The 13,257-nt window shown below is 39.7% G+C and overlaps 1 protein-coding gene across 3 annotated transcripts in view; it reads right to left on the bottom strand.

Moving 5' to 3' along the window:
* The window catches only part of LOC113024643 (voltage-dependent T-type calcium channel subunit alpha-1I-like), a 264,807-nt gene that overhangs the window by 179,142 nt on the left and 72,408 nt on the right, over positions 1-13,257 (bottom strand). The window lies entirely within an intron of this gene.

The following is a 13,257-nucleotide window of genomic DNA, read 5'->3' as shown; positions in this document are numbered from 1 at the left end:
CCACGAGCATCTGGCAGCACAAATAAATGAATGGGGGATAAATAAGCAAGAAACAAAGAAGTGATATATAATGTGTGTAAGTCTGATGAGATGGAGTATGGAGGAACGCATTTTTTAGTCTGTGGACAGCATCAGCAATGTTGTGTCTAAGAAACTGAAAACAACAGTGAGAGAAGGAGGAAAAGTGGAGAAAGAGTAGCATTTAAAAGCTCAGTGGGAAATCAAAAAGCAGCGAAGGTGAGACACATAATCTAACTATATGAATTATGAACTACTTCCACCAAATTCAAAGACATTTAAAGACTGATTAAATACATAAAACAGGTAAAAGAAGATTCAAGGCGATGGAGGGAGTTGGAGAAAGCAGGAAAAGACAGACCCTTGCATGCAGCGTTAGCACCAGTTTGACAGGTAGGTACAGTGACATTAGCATAGTGATTAACAGACACATTAGCATAATAATTAATACTGGCATTAGCATAAGAGCTGTGGCTGTGAGAGCAAGGGGGAGAGCCAAAGAGACACATGGTAAGACAGCAAGTGAAAGAGAAAGGAAAAAAAATAATGTGGGGCACAACAAGAAAAAGCAGTAATTATGTAGAAGAAACAACAGGGATAAAGAAAGATAATGATGTTGTTGTTGTTTTCTTTTAAATTATCACAACGTTAAATTATCACAACCGTGGGCAGCTTCAGCACCGTCATCCCAATGATTTTTTAAAAACAAGTGTAGCGTGTCCCAAACAGGAAGAATATGACTCATTTTTGTTCCCTCTGACAAGACAGTCTCCAGCTCTACTGTTTGCTTTAGTTAGAAAGACACTAAAAGAAGCTGCTCCCTTCTTCACCAGGGGTTACCACTAGGGCTGCTCAATTAATCGAATTTTAATCACGATTACGATCTGGGCTTTCAACGATCATTACAAATGACCGAGCCGATTATTAGCCCCTCCCTCATGCTTTACTCTCGCGCTGCTCTGTGTGGCAAATCGAGCGCACTTCTCTGCATTTCGAACACGCATCACAACAATTAAGACTAGAGGACCCAAGGGAAGCTCGGAAAGCTAAGCAGAAGTTATTTGGAGAGGAGAGTGACTGCCGTTGGTTGAAAAGAGAGGTAAAAAAAAACTTCAGTGGTGTGGAAACATTATGGGTTCGTGGAGTCAGAACTGGGCTCAATTAGACATAGTGTGTAAACTTTGCTATGGTGTCATAGCTGCACCACAGAGCAACACTGCAAAGTTCACTAAACATAGATGTTTACATTTTTCATTTATTTTTTATATTGCAAAACATTTGCACTGTTATCAGTATTTGCACACTATTTTATATTATTTTTTAAAGTCATTATTCAATACATTGTTGTTGTTAACCCTTTAAATCCCTGTAGAACCAGAACCGGAACCGCGTAAGCTAGCACAATAATTTGTTTTGCATATGAAACCAGAGGAGTTGTACTTACATCTTATGGCATCAGCTTGTCCTCGGTCACGGTTTCCTTCCACATAAAGCTTTGCAAAAATTGCATAAAAAGCGCTTGCAGGAACAAAAACATAATATTCCAGAAACATGCTTTGCCGATCCGATCAGCTGTTCGTAACACTTCCCACAATGAAAACGACGACAACGCGAACTATCGCATGTCTGCCATTTCCTGTCCGAAACCGGAAGTTATGTCATTTTCACGGAAAATTTAGTTTTTTACTTGTAGGCCTTAAAAGCCTATACTGGTCATGTTTGACTTTTCTGAATAGTTTCTGGGATGCTTAGAACTCGAATTGCACAGCTGGAAATAGTTTATTTTGATGCACATGCTGTTTTCTTTGCAAATTTGCATCATAGGATTGTTTTTTGTTTTTCCTGCAGTATATAAAAATTGCTGTATCTCCAAAATAAAACTATGAAGACACTCAAAATAAATTTCCTGTGGTGGGAAACTATTTTTTGCAACTTTTTTGTATTTAAAGTTTTGAGGGATAAACCTCTTAAATTTCTCCAAGTAGAAATATATGTAAAAAAACAAAAATGATTTTCAATTTTTTTGTAGTTTATTGCACTTTTTTGTAATTAATGTAATTACTATGGACTTAATGCATACATATTATTAAAATATGGGCTATAACAGTTGTATTGATGTATAGCAACTTGAAATGCTCCCAAAAATGGCACTACAACATGTAAAAAAATATATATATAAGCTCTGGCGGACTTGGTTCTATGGTACGTCTTTAAGGGTTAAATAAATATCGTCAAATAATCGAGATCTCAATTTCAGTGAAAATAATCGTGATTATCATTTTTGCCATAATCGAGCAGCCCTAGTCACCACACCAAGAAGCTCCATGTGTTTGATTTGGGAGGTTTTGTTTGTCCTCACACAACCCCAAAGAGACCTGGACGGTATGGGCGATCACACCTCAACCACTTAAGTAGATTGAACTAGGTCCTGATGTTGTTGTTGTTAGTGTGTGTGACTGTGAGGTGGAAAGCTGCAGCCGATTGTAGAACAGCAACCGTGATAATAAAGATGCTAAAAAGCATGAAACCGTGGACGGCTCGGCCGTGGAGTTATTACAGGGGGGGTGGGTTTGTATTCCACTTTACTGTTAAGATGTAAATATAGAAATAAGTAGAAATGTCTGGCACAAGTTTGTATGTATTAAGGTGAATGAAGAAAAAGGGAGAAAGTGGAAGATAAATTAGATCGAATGCACGTATTCACTAGCATCGATGATTTGGTGTCATTTGGGGGGACTGTGGCTCAGGGGATTGGGAAGCTCATCTGTAACCGGAAGGTTGCCGGCTCGATCCCCCTGCTCTCTCTTTCCTGATCGTTGTGCCTTGGGCAAGACACTTTACCATACAGCCTACTGGTGATGGCCAGAGGGGTCGATGGCATGATATGGCAGCCTCGCCTCTGTCAGTCTGCCCCAGGGCAGCTGTGGCTACAACTGTAGCTGCCTCCACCAGTGTGTGATTGTGAGAGTGAATGAATAGTGGAATTGTAAAGCGCTTTGGGTGCCTAGAAAAGCGCTATATAAATGCAATCCATTATTATTTGGTCTTACTTAGGCACAATTGATCCAGCTTAATATGGCTGACTTTAAAAACATTTTAAGGCCATATAACTAATGTAAATGCTAACACAAAATACATTAGAAAAGTTGAACAAAAGAAGAACAAAATTCAATATTTCACACTATATAAATAAAAGCTGTTAAATAGCTCAAACCCAAACAGGAGTCCCCACTCATCTATCTTGAAAGTAAACTTCTGAGACAAAAATGATTCCCTCTTCTTTCTGATGAAACTGTCATTTCCACCAACTGGACCAACTCTGCGGAAAGGAAAACATGATGCTGTTGTGCTGTTAGCTGAAATGTTTTGGAACTGGACTGGTTATATAATTCCTCTTAATGGAGCTCTAATGCTCACTGATACAGGCTTTTATATTGGATTATATTTTGCTGTCTCCTGCAAAAAACAAAACCCTTTATGTTGATGGCCATCCCATTGGTATAGTGGTTAAAAGGCTTGAGAATTTTGGTGAATTTGCAGGCTCTATAATTAAAATTGCCTTGAAGAGGTCTATCCACAACCTTAATGTTAGATACTTGCAAATGTTGATGTGATCCTTACAAGGCTACTCTGTTAGGAGTACAGAATGGCCTTGTTCCTTCTCTCTTAAAGGTTAGCATTGGTAAACAGCATTCTCAATGACTCAGCCAGGCTTTTAATACAAGATATGAAAAAAAGAAACTCCCACAGTTTAGAAAAAAAGAGCTCATGGCTGAATAATAGTTAAAATCTTCCCTGACTAATAACGTGTGCATGCAGCTCAATCAATAATAAATATGCTATGTAGTTTTGGGCAAAACTGTCGTTTCCTCAGCATAAGTTTAATTTCCATGTGAGGCATGTAATTCCCGAGTGTTTCAAGAAAATATAACACTACTAATGTTACTTCCATCTCCAGGTTATTTGCTGGGGATTGGACCTAATGTAAATGAAATGCAAGAGCAGGTTAATTGTGGGGCTGAGGTTATGAAATAAAGTAAAAGTATACAATTTCCAAAACCCCAAACATCAACCTTGACACAATGTTGGCTATTAACTCTTAGTGGCTGTTTACTATAACTGAAGCCTAATCAAGACTTTACAGCAACCATTACAAGTAAGGTGGCTGACTTCCAAGCATCACACAACCTGATTGGTTAATATAACTGCTTCACAAACACTGGAAATGTCAAAAGAAAGAAATAAAGCAATGCCATTGCTACACCTGTATTAGCTCAGTGAAGACTTAAGTGGAGAAGCCCAGAGAAGCATGTGCCTTCCTTAAAACCTCAGTGTATTAACTAACTAAATAATGAAGCAGGCTCTTATCTCAGCAAACCGCCCAAAGTCAAAAGCAAAGTATGTGGATGATATGCAGTTTTATACCAAGCGGTGCAAAGCAAAACTTATCTCATGTTGCCATGCCAGGCCTCGTCCAGTATGTTAAGAGAATCTCATTAAATTAAAGAAATGTACGAATTATTTAATAAATTCTCAAAAGGCTTTGGAGGTCTACATAAAATAAAAAGTGTTACATACAGTAAAACACTACAGTCTTTTAATGGAACAGTGTATAGCCAACTCCTTTATAAAGAATGATAAACTGTGAGCCTGTGGAGTCAGTGTTTTATACTAGAGATGGCACGATACCATTTTTTCATGTCCGATACGATATCATAAATTTGGATATTTGCCGATACCGCTATGAATCCGATATAGAATGTTTTTTAATCAATAAAAATGTTTTTTAATATCTTGCTGCTTTTTGTATAAGTTCATACTCAAGTTACAAAAAAACAAACACTAAAGCTATTCTGTTATACCTGTATGCAAAAAATACACTGCACCCAAAACATTTCATAGTTCAGCAATACTGATCAATCTAATAAACTTAAACCTACTCCATCCTCCCTATTCTGGTATTTTAAAGAGTACTTAGCAGAAATATTAAGCAACCTAACTAATAGGGTTCTAAAACTCCCAGCAAAAAAAAAAAAATAGGGAACCACCCTCCACCTCATGATGCTTAATCGACGTAATCAACTTTAATTTGATGCAGTGTGAAATAAAATGCACAGAAATCAATTCTTTTTCAAGAATAATTAAATAGATTCAGCATCTTTCTTCAACAGAATTGCAGACTGCACAGATGGAAAAAGTACTATAGCTTACTAGGGTATATTAGACTTAACAGTTACTATATACAGTAATGGACTTCTATACATTTTTCATCAGATTAAAACTTTGGGTGTAAGATTCAGATAATTATTTATTAAAAGCTAGACGTTTTAAATGAGAATAAGAAAGAAAAGTATATCTCTGTGCCCCCTTTTCCCTGTTCATGCTCTATCGGCCCCCCTGGCTAAACTTTGCTAGATCCGCCCCTGCACAGTTACCAGCCATCAGCTACGTAGAAAAGGATCCTGGTGTAAAAAGTAATATTAAATAAATTCTAACAACAGCTTATCAAGGTTAAACGTGCTGCTGTTGTTCAGCTGCTGGTTTCCTCTTTCTGGTGCAAACTGGGCCAAAAACAAACAAGAGAGACGGACTCGCGACAGAAAAGCCGATCAGCTGATCATTGATCAGTTTCATGATTGAAGTAGCAGCAGGAGAGGGAGGGAGAGAGAGAGGCAGTCGCTCCATATATCGGTTGTTGAGCTTAACACGGGAATGCTTTACAAACATTCAGAGATGGACTTACACACTTACTTTACTTCTCTCTCGGATAACTTCCTCGGAGATGAAATGCCGGGTTGGTAGCGAGGCTACAAATACACACAGCTGCTCTGTCACATGACGCATACTGCTCCCACGTGCTACGGTTATGAACCGAGTTACGGCGTGTCGCAAGTTTTGTGAGGTGCTTTTTTGATATTTAATGGATCAATTACATTTTTTATTTCTCTCCGATATCCGATCCAGTAATTTAGGTCAGTATCGGACAGATACCGATACGTAATATCGGATCGGTCCATCTTTAATTTATACATTTATCACTTAAACCAAAATATATGTTTTATCAGTGAATTTTGCTGGAGGGAGCACACAGGTTGGCAAAATACTCTACCAAGCATTATTCAGCAAAAATATACCATTAAATTATCATTAAAAACCACACCTGCAGCCACTGCCAGGGAATTAACTTGGCAATTACAGTACACTGATTTAGTTGAGCAGACAATCTTGTACAAAATAGTCCAGTTTAGCTGCATTAATCCAGTAATTATTCAGTCACCCAAAGGATAATTCACAGCTATCCCAGAACGGTCAATTTGCATTAGATTTAGCTGAAACTCATGTCTACACAGAGGGCACAGGACGAAGCCGGCGTGAGAGAATATCCACTACACAAGCTGATACAGCCCTGCTTATTAATTAAAATGTAGTTATCTTAATGTATGCATGCCATACTTAAAACTTCTATAATTCTAGTGCCTATTACTGCAGCTACATATGCCGTATCACGTGATCATTGAAAATCACTAGGAGCCGATGTATGTAGGTCAGACCAGTCAAACAGGTAAGCAAGATGTCAAACAGAGGCCTTTTTTCCCCCTCCTCGCACATACTCAGTATTGTTGTGTGTGTGTGTGTGTGTGTGTGTGTGTGTGTGTGTGTGTGTGTGTGTGTGTGTGTGTGTGTGTGTATAAATCTGTAACTTCTATGAATTGTGTAAAAGCGTGTGCGCATCTGCAGTGATGCCAGTGGCAAAGAGAGCCACATGTGTTGGTCCAGAGGAGATTGAAAACGAATTGGAAACTATTAATCTGACCGTCCCCTCCTTTCAGAGTTGGTTTGGAGCAGAATGTATATTGAGTCCGCACGCTCTGTTTCTCTTCATGCAGCCTGCTTTGCGCTTCTCTCTGCCTTTCTCAAATGCCCTCATGTCCTTCCTCTTTTCCAGTTCGGCAACATGAACTTACATGTAGGTAACATTGTCCAACTCTTTGAAATTATCTCAGTCATTTGCTCTTCTGATGCTGCTCTGATTATTCCCTCTCTGTGTGAATAAACCTGATAGTTCTCTGCCTGAGAGCTGGTTAACACAAACATTCACTGCTCTCCACTCAGCTGTATTCCCACTTTGAGCCCAGCATCAGTGAAATCACACAGATGTGGATACAATGGCAGTGCTCCCCGATGGATACAGCTTTGTTGTAAAAAGTAGGAAAGAGAAACCACGGAGCGTGACATGTTTCATTTCTTATGAAACTCTGCAGTCTATTCGGCATGGAAAATGTACAATTTAGCAACAAATAGCAATTTCACAGGATAGTAAGACTGCTGGCAGCACCTCACTTTTGAATATGTTATACAGTGTGGAACAAGAAAAGTTCCAGCTGAAGTATTTTGTCCTCGTTCTTTGGTTCTGTAAAAATGAGTTTTCATTCCAACCACCACTTCCAGCATAATACAGCAGGGCTGAATAGCTTTGGGTAGTAATATCTTTAAAAATCAGTCAAAGCATGACTTTGTTGTAACCAAGTGAATAACTGCATAAAAATGTGTCTGAAAGAGTCAGTTGGGTCTTTTTTCCTCTTACAACAGTTTCATTATTACTGCTCTTCCTTCAGTCAGATCATCCAGTGAGCAGATTTCAATGTTTTATTAATGAATCAAATAATCCCCTTCAGTGCTCAAAGGTTTGGTAATAGTGCAGATAACCCACAACCAAGTCGAAAATTCTACACTGTCTTTCTCTAAGTGAAATTTGTGTGACTTTATGTATATTAAGTCATTGACATGTATTGTCTTTAAAGAAATCAGGATTACCTGTCTATTAGTTCTGACATACTTTCAGCATAGAACAAACCAGTGTTTGTTTATACCCATTATTAGCTGATGTAAAACAGGAGAACTGAAGCCAAGCTGAGAGCAGCGAGAGCAGCAAAACTAGCAGTTTCCACATTAAAAAGAGTCACTTCAGTTCAAAAATATCCAAACAAAAAGGTTTTTAGGCCACTGAAAAGCTTTATTTCAGTGATATTCTTTGATTATTCCATTATCAAGGAAGGTTGCTGTAGCTACATTGTGCAGCATCTTAATTTTATGAGCTGACTTAGCAAAATGGGCCTCTATCAGAAGTTTACTTCTGTGTAAATGCATCTGAAGATTTGACTGTTTCTCTACTTCTATTTTTATAGGTTCAGACCTGAGTTATCAGTTCTAGTTTCTTGGTAAAGTCTGAGTTAGTCTTTTCACTAGTCTTTAGTTTCCAGAGTACTCCTTAGGTCATTATGTCTCCGTGCTGTTCTTTGTTTTTGCCGTGTCTAGTTTTCGAACTCTCTGAGTTCTTAGTTTCAGTTATTGGGTTTGGAGTTTTTCATTCTGTTTTTGCTCCATGAGTTCCAGAACTAAAGCTGTTTTTGAGTTGACCTATTGTCTCCAGAGTCCTGCATATTGGGTCCTAACCTGCCTGCCACATAGCGTATTATGACACAGACAGGTATCTTATGCCAGAGTAGAGCACGGTTACATCACTGGTTTAAACGTGTGTGAACTTAAAATGTCATGGGCATACAAAACACAACAGAAATGTTGTTGGATATTTATATTCTTTACAGTATGAATGTATAATGCAGTTTTCTTCATGAATAAGAAAAACTGCATCAAAATTTTAAACCAAAGAATGCAAAATGGATGCATTGTTTAGCACAATAATCAATAAATCCTGTTTGCATAAAAGCTGTTTTGTCTGTCATTTCACTTTTTGTTGGACCGGTGCTAATTTAGCTAATGATGTGGGGTTTTGTGTTGTTTTTGTCTGTCCTCATTGAAATACTAATAACACTAATTTCATTTTTATTCAGCAATATTCACTTTCTGTACAACTGCTCTTTAAAAAAAATGCTGTCAGGCTCTTTTATCCTTTTATCTTTCTTTCCTCACAAGGGCAAATGGATATTTTGGGTTTGCATTACCACAGACAGAGAAAAAGACCCCGGCAGTCATACTAAAACGAGCCAGTGAGTAACACAAAAGCCTACTAGCTACAGTAAAAAACAAAAAAAAAGTGATGTGCAAATGAAAGACAAGAGGTAAGCGGGAAAAAAGCATGTCCAACAGCAATTTGGAATAAGTGTAGAGCGACAAAATTTTGATCTGTCTATTACAGCTTATTGCCCGAGGCATTCCTCTTTAATGTTGACTTCTAACTATCCCACTATGCTGCACTGACAGGCCCCCTCTACCTCAGCAATATGATTTGACAATGAAAACTACAAATGACTAAATGTCTAGAAGGGAAAGGGTGAAGAAGAGTGATTGAGACAGAGAGGGAATTAGAACGGAAGGGAGCTGAGCCAGCAGTCGGCACAGAACTCCTTAAGCCCCGATAACACAAATTCCTTCTTTCCTCCTGACTCTGGGCCGATTTCTTTCTCTTCAGACCTCTTTTCAAACCACACTTCCATTCTTTCCTGCTACTAGCTATTCAGCTTGAACTCTTCTTTCAAGTTGCTCTTCTTGATTTCGTTGCAGAGGTCTTAGATTTTCCTCACAGGTCATTGCAGTTCGCTCGACTGCAGAAGCTCGACTTTTCAGTTCTCACCCATTTCAGCAGAGTTACACGGACTCATCCTCCCCTTCTCAACTGATAGTGCTCAGAAAGTCAACAGAGAAAGGAGCTCAAAAATAAAACAAAAGCAGGCTGCACATCTAAATGTAAGACATCTAGTAAGTCATAATATGTAATATTTGAAAACAGCTTTTTGTGCTTAAATGTTAATTTGTGTTTTAATTAAATTTAAATTAACAACATGCCACTGCAGTTATGGAAAACTAAAGTAATTAATAAACAAAACAAAAAAGAAATAACTGGAATTTTGAAAACGATTAACAAGAATGTTAATTCATCGCCCGGATTAACAAGATCCGCATCAGGTGTTGAGGAACCAGGACACCCTGATGAGAAGTGGGCTACTGGAACAAGACAGCATCGGTCAGCAAGAGACGAAAACAGGGCGCTGTCGGAATGCTACTACACAAGTAACCCCAGCAGAAGAGGTTACATGAATAGGATGAGGGACCTATGGGATCTTCGATACCCAGCATCCTGATTGGTCGCAAAACAACTACCAGCTTAGTGTCCCAACGTTCAGAAGAAGGAACTGCTCTCACGGCTAGAGGTTGACGAGGTACAACATAAGTGCTACGGCAAGGGGGAGCCAAGATGACAGGTCAGGGGGGAGATATCATCACCCCCACCTGAGATTGGGTACCAAGTCCCAAGTGCGATGGAAGGATCACTGACTGCGAGAGGAACTGACTCTGATGGCAGCACAGGAACAAGCTCTAAGTACAAGATCCATAGAGGCTGGGGTCTATTATACCAGGCAAGACCCCAGGTGCAGGCTGTGTGAAGATGACCCTGGGACAATCCAGCACATAACAGAAGGGTGTAAGGTGCTAGCAGCCAGGGCATACATGGAACCAGGTGGCCAGCATAGTGTACAGAAACATCTGTGCAGAATATGGCCTGGAAGTCCTGAGGTCAAAATGGGAGACGAATGACCGAGCTAAGATCCTGTGGGACTTCCAGATACAGACAGACAAAATGGTGGTGGCTAACCAACCAGACACAGCGGTAGTGGACAAACAGAAGAAGACGGCCGTAGTGATCGATGTAGCGGTTCCGAATGACAACAACAGCAGAAAGAAGGAACACGAGAAGCTGGAGAAATACCAAGGGCTCAGAGAAGAGCTCGAGAAGATGTTGAGGGTGAAGGTGACGGTGGTCCTAGTGGTAATCAGAGCACGGTGCAGTGACTCCCAAGCTAGGCGAGTGGCTACAGCAGATCCCAGGAACAACATCTGAGATCTCTGTCCAGAAGAGCGCAGTCCTGGGAAAAGTCCTAGTTAAGCTACTGCGCAGGACCCTCAAGCTCCCAGGCCTCTGGTAGAGGACCCGAGCTTGAAGGAAAAAGACTGCCCACTGGGACGAGAGGTGATTTGTTTATGATTTTATGATTTTTCATGCACCATGTTCATTGCAGGGGAGCAACACGACACGTGCACACCAAACATCAGGTTAAAAATCAAATCAAAGAACTAGTGAATGGTTTTGTCCTGTTTTGTTAAATAATAATATTATCTCTTTTATTTTGCAGCATATAATTTAAATGCTAAAGATCTGACAGTTCATTTTATCCTAATTAATTTTCTGAAGTAGCTGAAGCTCAATGATGTTTAAGACTTCATTCAAAATACATTACAACACACGTTTAATCAGCATTCCTTAACTACAGCTTTAGCAAAAGAATTAGAAGCTGTGCATTCCTGTGTAAAAGGACTCATAGTACAGTTTTTTAAATTGTTTATTAAACACTGTGTTTCCTGAAGATGTCACCGATCTTTGAGTTTTACTGTTAGCCTCATTGGAATATAGTCATTAATGCAGCGTGAAAACTATAGTTGTCAGAACTTCTGTCTGAATGTGTAAACCTTAGTAAAGTCATGGACGACAGTCAAAAGCTAAGAAGTATTAAAAAACGTGTTTTTCACAGGGCCGTTCGTTGGTTTGTTGTTATTGTGTTTGTCAGAGGAGTCTAGAAAACAGCCTTGTGCTGAGATCTGATTCTACAGTTTCTCATATATATTTTATGCGTAATCACTTTTTTCTTCTAGTACTGGCCGTCTGTCAATGTATGAAGTGACAGCTTAGTCTAGTGGAGAAAATTATCATCAGTTCACTTGTGAAAGTAACACAGAAGATAAGACTGGAAAAGCTGTAAGATGGAGACACTGAAAGCCGGAGCAAGAAAAGACCAAAGACGTGCAAGAAGTCTTTTTTTTCCTCTCTGACTTCTCTTTCAAGACATTTTGTTTGGACGATGTTTCTTTTAGACCAGAGTGAATGGTTGCCTATTAAGCAACTACCCTGCTATGTTTAGTTTTAATCTCAGAACCAGCAAGAAACTAATGTGGTGTCTTCTTAATGGGAAGTGAGGACATCTCTTTCAGTTTTACTCTTTGCCGTTGATCTGGAGGATTACCCCCCCCCCCCCCCTCTTCTTTCCACTGATAAAAACAATATAGAAATGAAGCTATAAATAATAGTGCACAGACACGCACCCAAATTCCAGCTACCATATTCTCTGCTTCTTCATCATACTTCTTTTTACCATCAGCCTTTATGTTTTTTCCATCAGTCTGCATTTCCTTTCATTTTGTCTCTTTCTCACTGCCTCCCGCATTTCATTTGTTATTCCATCTCTGCCATTTCCCCATGTTTTCCCCTCCTGTCTTCACTTCACTAACTTCCACCCAGTCAGTCATATCCTAGTTTCCCTGCATTATCACATCTTAGACTCAGAGGTGTTTCTAAAGATATCTAAACTCTGGGAAGTTTGTTTGAATGTCACACATCATCAGGCTGCTAGTGTTGCTCCTAATAAACTCGATAAGCAGCCTCTCATGAACCCGGGGGCTGCTAGCATATTGCACTGGTTCTGCTGTAATGTAGCACAGCTGACATTTGGTATACAGCAGAAGGGCTATTATTTTAGAGTGATGAGATACTCCAACCATATACAAAATACAAAGATGCCTGACCTGGATCCAAGATTTAAAGTATGTCATAAATAGGGATGGGTACCGGTATCCGGTGCCATTATGGCACCAGTTCTGACATAAACGGTAGTAACCAGACTGAAAAGCAGCGCACATTTCGGTGCTTTATTTCGGTGCTTTTTTTTCCTGAGATGTCATACACTTTGGATTTTAGCCAATCATTTTACCTTTGCAAGCGTAGTAGGCGGGCCCAGGTACGAACGTTCTTTGAGAGCAGAGCTACAGATTAAAAACGCCCAAAGCGAAGCGGTCAAACTCTGTACTTCACAGCAAAAGATGCAAACTCAGCAGCCTGCAACAAGTGCTTTAAGCTGATGGTGTGCAAAGGAGGTAACACCTCGAATCTGATGAAACACCTGGCGGCGCATAGCGCTTTTTTAAAAGCCGAGAAATGCACCGTATTTGATATCTTGCTGCGAGACCTCACACCGAGCACATCTACTGCGGGTGGGTTGCCTGTTATCGGACCCGGAGTTAGCAACATCCCCCAAAAACCCAAAGAGGAGAGTCCTGGCCCCTAGCCCTGCCAGTGTAGCAGAAATGATGACGGACGATGATGGCAGCAGCAGCCGTTCTTTTCTGGGTGAGTACCTTAATGTTGTTCGTGTGTAATTTACACTGAGTAGG

This window comes from Astatotilapia calliptera, chromosome 6, assembly GCF_900246225.1.
Source record: "Astatotilapia calliptera chromosome 6, fAstCal1.2, whole genome shotgun sequence".
NCBI classification, from domain to species: domain Eukaryota; kingdom Metazoa; phylum Chordata; class Actinopteri; order Cichliformes; family Cichlidae; genus Astatotilapia; species Astatotilapia calliptera.
Note: the sequence above shows the minus strand (reverse complement) of the source record. Positions and strands in the feature narration are given on the sequence as shown.